Genomic DNA, 12,110 nt, shown 5'->3' with positions numbered 1-12,110 from the left:
CCTAGAGATCCTTAAATGGGTTGAGATTTGGAATAGGAATGCAGGTGAAGTTTTGCTAATATTCCACATTCTGCCCATTTATGATACAGTGCATCATCCTGATGGAAAATGACGTTAATGGAGAACTGGAGACAATGGATGCACTTGATCAGCAACAATGCTAACTTTATGGAATATGAAAACCATTTAATGTTTCAATTTATTTTTCAGTTATTTTGCACCAAAAATAGTAGCTATAGCTTGTAGGGTTCCTGAGTACCTTAAAGTTAACCTATTTTATTGTAAAATACTATCTGTTTAGTATTAATCAATAAAGTGCAAGGAAACCTCAGGTATTTGCTGCACCAACCAAAAAAAATTAAAAATAAAATAAATAAAAAAGATAATAAACCATCTATGTATTTCCTTCCTTATATTGGTAATGTAAGGAACAGTTTAAAGTTTTTTTGTTTTTTTTTAAATAACCAATAACATGAACACATTTAATATTTAGGGCCCACATGGCACTACAACCAACAACAAAAAATAACAATAAATAAATATATTTTCAAAGAATATTCAACAATGGCCATGATATCAGCATTTAACTGTTTAAGGCTATTTATAGTCTCGTGCAACCAGTCAAAATCCCCTTTCCCCAAACTATGCACAGATGCACACTAACATGGTTGCATGGCAACCTTCAAATCAAGATATCCATAGATGTCACAAAACCTTACAAAATAGTTTTAGAGTATCGAAAGCATCTAAAATCACCTAAAAATCACTGAAATCAAACAATTTTTCTTTAATTAACCACCACAGAAGTTACTGGATCATCATCATCATCATCAGCCATTTTCAATCCACTGCAGGATGAAGGCCTCTCCAGCAACTTTCCAGTTCCTTCTGTTTTGAGCACTGGCCATCCATACTGGATAACTGAACTTAATTCCTATCCTAGGCTTTTACAATAATAGTCCTAACCCACTGTAAGCTATTTACAAGTTTATGAAATTTGAAAATTTTCATAAACTATTTTTGAGTATACTATGAACATTTTTTAAAAGTAAGTTTTGTAGGTGTAAATACAGGTCATAATTATACAATAAGTGCACATTATCTCCAAATGTGGGTTAGAAGAAAATGTACATCGTATTTTCATGATGCACTATACAAAAATATTTAACAAAATATACAAAACAGATACTTATAAGGCTATTAGGAAACATTCTAAGAGCTTATATTCATATGAAATACAGTATATACCTTATTAAATTGACTATATGCAATGTTCAGGCCTATGCTCCAAACTGGAATTTGCATAAGCACATTTTTTGATAATGTGACATTTCTTTGATGTTTTCAATAAGGAAAAAAAAAAAAGGACAATTAGACCTGGTGTACAATGATTTGTTTGTTGTGCTTGATTCAATTCAAATTTCTGATTAACAGGATCTGCTTAATTAAGTAGATCCTCCATTCCTCTTATAATGTAACAACTAGGCCTCTCCAGAATTCAGGAAGAGGTTTAGAAAATTACTACACTTGCAAATTCTGTTGAAAAGAATGAATTTAACAGCATGAAAGAGGAATATATTGAAAAGCTGATACATAGAAAACATTTTAAAAATTAAAAGAACAGAAGATGATGGGTGTTTTTGAGTTTTGGCACATCAACTACTTCAGTCATAATGCACCACTATAAATATGACAAGCCAATTCATATAGTTTATCATACATTGTTTCTGTACAAGTATATGTTCCCAAAAAAATCTGCATGTTATCCCGGATGAGAAACTTGGAATGGCTCATGGTGGGACCCTATTACAGGCCGACTGAAGAAGCCTTTAAAGAGTATCTATAATCTTGTAGAATTTTAACTCAGACCTCTCCAAAATGGATAATAAAAAGCTGTCTCACAACAGAGGGCAAAAGAAACATGTAATTAAAGAAACTTCAAACAGATCATAACTGACATCAGTTAACTTGGTGTGACTTTTAGTTCAATATCATGTAATGCAGAGGCTGCTCAAACTTGAAAGTGCATGTGTGCCAGAAAAGCACTCTCAGGAAGCTAGTGGGCTGCACAAATGGTTCTTGGGTGATCCACACAACACAGCAGTAATATTATTGAGATAAATATATAAAATATTTAATTTTTTTAAAATATTTTCTCCTTGCACAAAAATATACTATCTCATGACTACTTATGATGGTTGGTATAGGTTAGGAATTTTATATTACTGTATTTCCATTAAGTGTCACCATTTTCATATAGGTTTAACCCTGCTAACCTGTGAAAATTGATAACATTTGGAGAGACCACACAACAAATACTAGAGGGCTGCATATGACCTGCAGGTTTGATATCTCTGATCTAATGCAATGTTGTGTAATCTTTTAGGAATACCTGCAATTCCATACATAAATATAAATTACACTTAATTCCACATAAGTTGTGAGTTAAAATTATTAGTTTATTGGATATTAAACCATGCCATACAACTTAGTTATTTAAAACTGTAATGTAAGTGAAATTAGCCACACACACTTAACCACTATACAGTATGACAATGTTTTGATTCTAACTTGGGGAATCACTATCAAATCTGTTAAGTCTCGCTCTGCAATATATCTTGCAGAGCGAGAGACAGTGGGACATGCTATGCAATTTTTTTGGTTTTTCATTTAATGAAAATCAAAAAAATGAAAGATATTAGAATCTACAGTACTTAGTACCATGCAGAAGTTCAAAACCAAGAACACAGAAGATACTTGTTGGCATTGGACCTGAATCTGTCAACTATAATTTTCAGGAAATACATGTAATAGAAAGTTGTTCCAGAAAATGGGAGGAATGAATGATGAAGGGAAAATGGCTTGTAATGTTTGGAATGGCTAGTCATTAATTTATTCTGACTGCCCTCCTTTGAATGTAGTCTAGAAGCTTGAAAGAGGTTTTAGGTGCACCATCTCAGATGTAAGAAAAATATTTCGTGGTAGGATGGATTTGACATTTGTACAGAGTGAAGAGATAAGAACAAAGGAAAGCAAAAATGAAAACCCAGTTTTTTTATGTGATTATGCTAAGAGAGAAAGATTATAAGTCAGGGTAATCCACAACAGAGATACTTGATCATCTAAAAATCTGAGTGTCAATGAAGATAAGAATAGCAGCGGTAGACTTTTTATGAAAAATAAGGACTCAGTTTAGAAGGACTGGAGATAATTAAGTTTTTTTTTCTCTATAGTAGAATTAACTGGAGATTAGCATTTAAGGAATTGGAGCTATTTGAGAAGTTGACTCTGTTCACATAGGGCACGTTTTCTCAAACTAGAAAGTGGATTGTAGTGTGTCATCATCAGCAAAACTATGAATAAGGTTTCCAATCAATGGAAGAATGTCATTAAGGTAGGATGAAAAGAGTAAGAGAAACATCTGAACTTTGGGGAACACCGTTGCAGAAGTTACAAGACCATCTAGAATCACCCACAGTGAGCAGTTATATAGAAAACTGGATATCCAATTGCAAAAAAGTTGACAACCAAAAGATGGGTGCTTATTTAGTAGATCTTGATGCCAAACAGGATCAAAAACCTCGGATGTGCCAAGAGTATCTGCTTCAGTTTCACCCAACTTTTCCATTGAATTTGTCCAAAGATGAATAAAAGTAAAAGTAAAAAAAAGTAAACTGCAGCCATTATCAACCCACTGAAGATGAAAGCCTCCTCAACAATTCATGCTGAGGGAAATGGACCATAATCTGCCACGCTGGTCCAGTGCGGGTTGGCAGATCAACTGTATTTAGCAGTCAGGGGCTTGAACCCCGGTCTACTCAAAGACCTTGTGCCACTGCACTTCCGCTCCTGACCACTCGGCTACAGAGGCCTTCTTAGAGAAAATGAATAACATAAGCCTATATATCACCAGTAGATCAAAACTGATTATATCCATTTTGGCAACCACTGATCAGATGGAAGGTTTTGAGACAGTTTTAACAGTCATCAGTTGATGGATTTCTTCATTGCAATGGGGAGATAACTGGACAGGAGGGATTTGCCAATCTTTTTAGGAACCAGCTAGATGAGCAAATTTCCAAGCACCAGTGGAATAAGGAAGTGTAAAAAGGTGACAGAACAGGAGCACAGTTTGGAGAGCAAGTGGGAAAATGATAACAGGACCAACCCAAAGATTTCTTACCTTCAAGATTGTTCGAAATTCTTCTAAATATCCTGCTGTTGGAAGACCATGGGAGGTAGTGAGTGAAGTGCACTGGGCACAGCAGGAGGTGTTTTAACAGTGTTGCCTTTATCTTTAGCTGAGAATGCAACAGAACCATCAGGCTACAATAGATGTGGAAGCAGAAATGGATAGCAGTTGCTGCAAATGGCTTTATTGAATCAGAATTTTCAACTACCATTCGTTCAAAAGGCAAGTTTTCTACTCAGCGTGTTCAAAATCAAATCTGGATTGATTAAAAACTGTTTTGAAACTAGTGTGATCTTTAATGCAGACAGGAAATGAAGCTAGGGATTCGAATAGAAGCCAATTGTATTTTGCTACATTCTTACATTCAATACTGAACAGCCTTAGCATATTTATTGGAAAATACTAAGTTTAAAGGACAAGGTTTTACAATGGAAACCAAAATAAAGGATTTCATCCCTAAAAAAATAATTTCACTGACAAGATTCAAAACAGTAATCCAACCAAAGAAAAGAAGAACATAAATCATGCAGATCATCTTATTTTGCATTCTTGTAATTCCAAACGACTTCAGGCTGAGAGTGTCCTCAAGAGAAGAGAGCATCACAAAGTTGTGAGGTGAGGTGCCTAAACAACCATTAACACTGGTCATTAATATATTTAAGTGAAAAATAATACAGCAGGGCCAGTGGAGGCAGTAACTAAGGTAATTTAATAGGTTAAAATTAATTCTTGGGAAGTAGTGGGTGAAGTGTTAACTTATTAAATTACCTTAGTTACTGCCTCCACTGGCCCTGCTATATTATTCTTCACTTAAACTATGGAAACCAATGCCACATGTCCATTCTCTTTCACAGGTCATATACTTTAAAGAGTTATTGGTGATAAAAAGATCATGGGTGTATGTGGTTAGGATTACCTGATATTTTGGTAGATAAATGAACAAACTATGTGGGATTATTAGTAACTGGAAAAACATCAGCATCTCACCACCTGGGTCTGTATAACTAGAAAACTAAAACCATCTGACATTGCGAACATTAAATTCACTATGGAAAATTATTAGAAAGGTCAAAATGTTCAGAGTGATTAGAAGAGGTGTATAAAGCCTTGAATGGTTTAAGCATGCTCAATGCTGATGGGATTCTTCCTCTAGCTCAGAAAAATCACCTGAGAGGGCATAAATTCAAATTGAGGAAAGACAGATGTAGGATAGACGTGCGGAAATTTGCCTTTAGCCAGCGGGTGGTTGGTTGGTGGAACAGACTTCCATCCCTTGTGGTGGAGGTTGATAGCCTAAATAAGTTTAAGGCTCAGCTGGACAGGTATTTTGAACGAACAGAGGGGTGAAGTGGAAGTGGGGTTTTTTTTTTTTTTTTTTTTTGGCTGATGCTGCATAAGCTTGCTTTCTTGCATCAAATGCCTCTACTAATGCTAATGCTAAAAAGAGTTGGGAGAACAATACAGGTAATAGATGAATGTAACACAATGGGGAGAGGATGCAAAAGTCTCTGACAAGGAATGTCAGCACAGACATATGCACAAGTATCACCTTTGAAGAGAATAAAATCATAGAGCATAGAGTGGTTGAGGCAACCAATAAATAGAATTTCATCAGAAACAGTACAGTTTCGCAGACTGTAAGTAGAACTGAACATTACTGAAATTGGAACTGAGACCACAATATATTTGTGAAATGAATGAGTAAGTTTTTGGAAGGCCTAAATCTTATGAATGAGTAAGTTTGTTCTTTAAGTTTGATGATTTGTGATGTATTTGTAAGATAAAGTAAAATTAGAGGGGGAACATGTTGTATGAATTAATGAAACTTTTAGATATAGCATACATGAAGTAAGATACCCAGCTCCTTGACATTAAAGTAGTCTTGATGATGCCTTCACCACACAACTACTTGGATTCCCACTAGCTAATTATTATGCCTCACAAAGGTTTACCAATAGTTTTAGTAAATTGGACTATCTAGCAGTCGGCCTACAAAAACATTTTTAGAGCTGTAGCCTCAAAATGTAAGGAATATTGGATCTCACCATGATGCCTGCATTATTCATACTGCATGATGGAAGAAACAGGCTTGCAGAAGCTTTGCTATGACATCTAAACATGAGCTGCACTGCTGTTAGCCTCCAATGAGCAAAGTGATAATACTGCACCGGATGATGAGAATCATCTACCAACTAGTACTGCCTGGTGACCCAGAGGGTTGGCATTCCACTGTGTGCTGTGGACACTACACATTGGCTCCTGCTCAATAGTTCACATTTCACTGGTCACCTCAGCTGAGATATACTACTAGGTGTAGTGTCAGACCTTGCATACGGTAGAGTGGTGGGAGATAATCAAGATTAGTAAGAGACCCACCATCATGAAGGTGCTAGCATAGGATTTAGTTGTTGCAGAATGATCAGACTGCACCAAAATTCAGTCTTTCTGACTCAAAATTGGGACCCAAGCATCAGTTTCCTCATCATATTAAACTCCCAAGTACCCTAGCCTCTAACACGAGGACAGGTATGAAAGTAATGCCTCCTAATTTTTTGCATTCAGATGTGGTGTCGTAGTTCATTTTGAATGTCACTGAGTGGTCACTAGTTTCACTGTACTGAGTGGTGCTGTGATTGGTCTCATGAGCACAGCATAAAGATAGTTCAAAATGGTAGATGTTACAGATATATGTATCAAGAAGCAAAGAGTGGTGACTGAATTCCTTACCAAGGAAGAAGTGATGCCTATCGAAATCCATATGAATCTCAAAAATGTTTATAGTAACAATACCCTAGATGTGAATACAGTTAGACATTGGGTAAGACACTTTAACAGTGGGGTAAGTGACATTAAGGATAAATGATAGTGTTCATTGTCTAACGGCCCCAGGGGTTTCTTCTTCCATCTCACTGTGCACTCTGTTTATGTGTCACAGTACTCTGTGAAGGCCAGAGGATTCAAAAAGTGTGAGTGTATATTAGTGTTGTGCAGTGTCATGTTATGTTGTTCCTCTGACCATTTAGCTGTTGGGCCCCTAGTGGGACCCGCTACTGCCCATCCTTAGCCACATGTAGGCAGGTCAGGCAGTAGAGAGATCGCAACGGTACTCTGGCAGATCCTGCTGCCCAGTTTCCAAAGATTTCAGTGGCAAGGCCCTATGGTTAATAAAAAAAAAGTTTGAGTGAGTGGGTCTAGAGATTGAGGAGGGGAGTAGTTTAGAGTAAGGGAACCAAAGGGAAGATGTTCCCATATTGCAATGGAGGTTTACTCCATCAGTTGAAAATGGGGAGGGAAAAGGAGGAAGTAGTGTCAGCACATAGAGCATACTGATGATTGCTCTTATATCCTGTAGTATTGTCTTTGCAACATGTCATACCGGTGTTGGTAGTTTCTGTCAATGCACTGATTTCCTTGGTGGTGATGCCAGGTCCAGATAAATCACTTGTCTAGTTTCATTTGTGTTGTCAAGTCCATGAAGTCAATTCCGAGTAGACCACCTTCCAGCAGGATGCCTTTTTGTTCCTCAGTGGTTCATTTTATCTAATTCTTTGGTGCTTACCAGTTTTGCTTCATTGGGTATTTTGTCATGCACATCCAACAGAGTCCCACCCAGGTCTCCCAAGGGTTGAATTAGTTTTATCTGCCTTAAGTAGCTTAGGCTTGGTTGTCGTGTCAGGTGATTTATAGTCATCTTGGTCAGCATCATTGCATTGAAGGGCAATTTGCATTCATCTTCTTGCAAATATACGTCTGGTAGAAATTTACTAAATGCTTTGTACTCCTGCTCCGTTTCCAAGCAATAATGTTCCTGATTCCAGGGGAGATAAGTGATTTTAGTCATGAGTATGCAATGAAGATCTTCATACTATTCGCATTCATACATCACGTGCTGTCAAGTTTCCAGCTCTCCACATCCGCATGTTGGGTCATCGACTGTTCTCATTGTGTTGAGCTTCGCACTAATTGCACCGTGTCCTGGGTGAAACCACTGTGGGTTTTTCGGGTAGAGTCTGCTAACCTTAGGGATAAACTTTCGTGTTATTTCTTCCTTATCTGAGTTTGACATCTATCTCTCTTACCATGCCTGCTGCAGGTGAAGCACCAGTCTCTGTTTCTCCTACTTCTTGCTGTTTTCTGGATTGACTGCATACCCCAAAAATGTGACCTGGGCTCCTCTTGAAAGCCAATACATTAGTCCACAATGGACCACTTCTGGATCTATCAGAAGGACTCTCGCCAGTGCCTGCAGGGCATGGGCTCAATGTTCAACAGGTAAGCAGTATATTTCTCTGTATAGTATGAATCAGAGCTGTGCTACTCACAGCTCTGATTCATACTGCTATATGTTATTTTACTAATTTCTCTGTATAGTATCTAGGATTCTTCTCTTGACAGTTGTCACTGCCTTGTTGTACCAGATGGATGAATCATGGATGTATATTTCCTGAGCCTTTTTCTCAGATAAAGGTGTTGTTTTGAATGATAAATTAGAGTCTATTAGTATCCCTAGGTATTTTTAAGCTTCTTGCGTCAGTTTGACTGTTTTGCCGTCAGCCTTAATTTGTGGAGGTCATGCAACATTAAGTGTACTTTTAGAAGTATTGAACTTGTTTTAGTTGGTGAAATTACCAGTGAGTGCAGTTTTGCCCAATCCTGTAGTTTCTGCATTGCCTGATTTTCCTGACTAACTCTAGTCTGCGGCCACTGTAAGGATGAGGTCATCCGCAAAGGCCTGGCTGCAACCACCCCAGGTCCATCACAAGGAACTCATCCATAACGATACTCCATAGGAATGGTCCCAGCACAGAACCTTGTGGGCATCCTTTGTGGTTGGGTTTGGTCACTTTCTGGTATGGTATGACCACCTCAATCCTTCTTTCTGAGGCGCCTCCGTAGCCAGGTGGGCAGGAGCAGCAGTGCATAGCATACGCTTCTTGATTAGACCGGGGTTCAAGCCCGTGACCACTAAATACAGAGGATGCAGAATGGTCAGGGAATGACCACCGCATATCCCCGGAGCAATATGGCCTTGGTTGCTCTGGGGATATGCGGTGGTCAACCTTTCTAGTTGCTAATGCTCCTAAAACCAAATAACAACAACAACTTTCTTTCTGAGAGATATGAGTGGATGGTATTGTACAAGTTCATTGGTATTGCTGCCTCCCTGAGTCTGTCTAGGATGCTCGGCCACTAGAGGGTGTCGATTGCCTTGATGAAGTCCATGGAGATGACTCAGAAGTATTTTTTAGTGCATTGCTTTGCTGCATCTAGGTTTTGTAAAGCATCAATTGTTGAGGTTCCTGGTTTGAATCCATATTGCCTAGGAGAACTGAGTTTGCTGCATTGTAATGTTTAATTATTCTTTTGTGAAAGAGTCTCTCATATAGTTTGCTTGCTGTTGAGAGCAGGTATGTTGAGGGTCTGACGGCTCCAGGGATTTCTCCCATCTCCGCGTATGTAGTATGTATAGAGTGACAGTACCCCGTCTATGCCAGAGGTTTAAAAATAATGTATGGGCCATGTGGTATTTGGTTTGTTGTGCACATTGTTCATCCGGCCCGTTGGCCGCCGGGCCCCCAGGCCGGATGAGTCTGGTATTTCTGGTTTCTTGGTCGGATTTTTAAGAATCAGCTTCAAATTTGCAGCTTTCCAATCCTTGGAGAATATGCCTCCCGCTAAGCAGCAGTTGCATAGTGGATTAAGAGGCTGAGTGTGATGTCCACCGTTTTCTTAATTATCTCTGGTTCTAATAAGTCTGGTCTGGGACATTTTCTGTTTCTCATGAGAGCAGTTGAGGCTTGGAGTTCTTTAATCGTGAATTGTGGTTCCATCTGGTTTGTGAAGTATTCCTTGTTTATGCAGCAGAGTGCATGCTGGCCTGGTGTTAGGATAGTGTGTGGTTCTCTTATGATTGAGTTTATGATGTTTACAATAGAGTCCTTCCATGCTGTAGTTAAGAGTTCCTTGTGGCGTCATGGTAGCAGTAGTAACTTCGCCCCTGGGGAATTTGTTGGTGGTTATTTTATAAGCCACCGCCCCAAGGGTTGGCATTTCCTGTCATTGATACCAGTCGCTGCCAGGAAGCGTGCTTATTTATTATTTTTTTTTTAATCTTTTCAGAATATCTGTTTCTGGCTTCTCTGTAGCGTTGCCATAGGGCCTCTACTTCCGCAGGTGGTCAAGTAGAGGCCACGATTTCCGCCCTCGTTGGAACTTCTTCCTTTTTGTGTGAACGTCTCTTCTCATATTTTGGAGATCTGGGGTCCGCCAGGGCACTGTGCCCATTGCCGGGATCTTTCTTTTCACAGTTCTTTCGGCAACATTAGTGATGAGTTGGGTTGTTGTTCTTTGATGCGTGTCTGGGTTTTTCTGGTTATCAATTCCTTGTTCCTTTATTCCAGTAGTTAAGAGCTCTCGAAAAGCTGCTTGTCTGTCTTTTCTATTACAAATCGGTTAAGCATTAGTTTGGGTATTATGCTTCTTGCTATTAGGTAGATAACAGTGTGATGAACCAACATGGTCCACGCATTTTTCATTTCCCAGTCAGTAATATGTGCTGCAATGTTTCTTGTGATGAGCATAATGTCTATGGTTGCCTCCCAGAGAGTATTGCAAAACGTTGGGAGGTTAAAGGGTTTATTTGGCACTGTATAGATGGAGTTTAACAGGTAACTTTCTCTCCTGGTCTGCAGTATAGAGCTATTACAAAGAGACTACAATAAAACAGACAATGTGAGAGCATGCTGCCAAGGTTGTACAAAACCGAGGGATTCGTGTTGCCATTATTTCCAGGCTGCAGACCACTTTTATAGGTCAGGGGTGGTAGATGACTTTCATCAATGGGGAAATAACACCACTTTGCTTATTGGAGGCTTGAAGTGGTGAAACCCACGTTTAGTCTCTAGAGCAAAGTTTCCGGCATCCCCCTCTCCCCATACTTCTCCTTCAACCCATGCACAGTACTAAGTACTATAGGTTTTGATACCTTTTCGTGTTTGGGGTTTTCATAAAAAAAAAAAAAAAAAACCCTGACCTTCATACAGGTATATGGTTCTTGGAGTAGAATAAGGTCTGCAGTGTCCTCATCGGCTTTGAGGCGGAACTGCACAGCCACTGCCCTGGCCCACTGGAAAGTGACATTGTTGACAATCCCTGAAGCAGCCGGCCAGTAACAACAGACAATAGCCGGATTGAACTGCTGATCAAAGAGGACCACCGCATCACAACATGCAAATTGTGCAATGCAGTAGGTATAGGAAATCTGCTGTGATAACCATCATAAAGCAACTAGGCTCAACAAGGTTTGCACCCAGGTGATTCCCGAAAATGCTGACATATGAGCACAAAGAAGCCCGGAAAGCCATCTGTACGGAACTTCTCCAGTGCTAGAGTGAAGGAGAGGTTTTTTCACACATAGTCACAGGTGACAAAACCTGGGTCCACCATTATGACTCTGAAACGAAGAAACAGTCAATGGAGTGACACCATCAAAATTCACTACGAAAGAAGTTCAAAAATCAGCCTCCTTTCAGTAAAGTCATGGTTACATTGGACAAAAATGGGGGTCTTGCTTGCGGACTTCTTGGAGCATGGCACCACAATCAACTCAAGTTGATATGCAGACACATTAAAAATGTTGAAAGCCTGCATCACTAGAGTTCGACCAGACAAAAACCTTAATGAGGTTATTCTTCTCCATGACAATGAACAACTCCACACCAGTCTGCACATAACGGAGACAGAAATGGGATACACTGTTTTTCCTCACCCCTCTCATAAGCCTGGATCCTGCACATTCCGACTATGACCTCTTCAGTCGCTGAAGAATGCACTTCATGAAACCCATTTTGCAGACAACGACCAGCTCAAGCAGTGTTTGTGAAGTCCTCTGGAGCAAGAGTAAGGACTTTTAAAATTG

At 39.2% G+C, this 12,110-nt stretch overlaps 1 protein-coding gene across 4 annotated transcripts in view; it reads right to left on the bottom strand.

The window, feature by feature from the left end:
* The window catches only part of crm (cramped chromatin regulator), a 228,781-nt gene that overhangs the window by 177,341 nt on the left and 39,330 nt on the right, over positions 1-12,110 (bottom strand). The gene's annotated exons all lie outside the window — the stretch shown is intronic.

Source organism: Mastigoproctus giganteus, chromosome 2 (genome assembly GCF_048544385.1).
Source record: "Mastigoproctus giganteus isolate SK-2022 chromosome 2, ASM4854438v1, whole genome shotgun sequence".
In the NCBI taxonomy this organism is placed as follows: domain Eukaryota; kingdom Metazoa; phylum Arthropoda; class Arachnida; order Uropygi; family Thelyphonidae; genus Mastigoproctus; species Mastigoproctus giganteus.
Note: the sequence above shows the minus strand (reverse complement) of the source record. Positions and strands in the feature narration are given on the sequence as shown.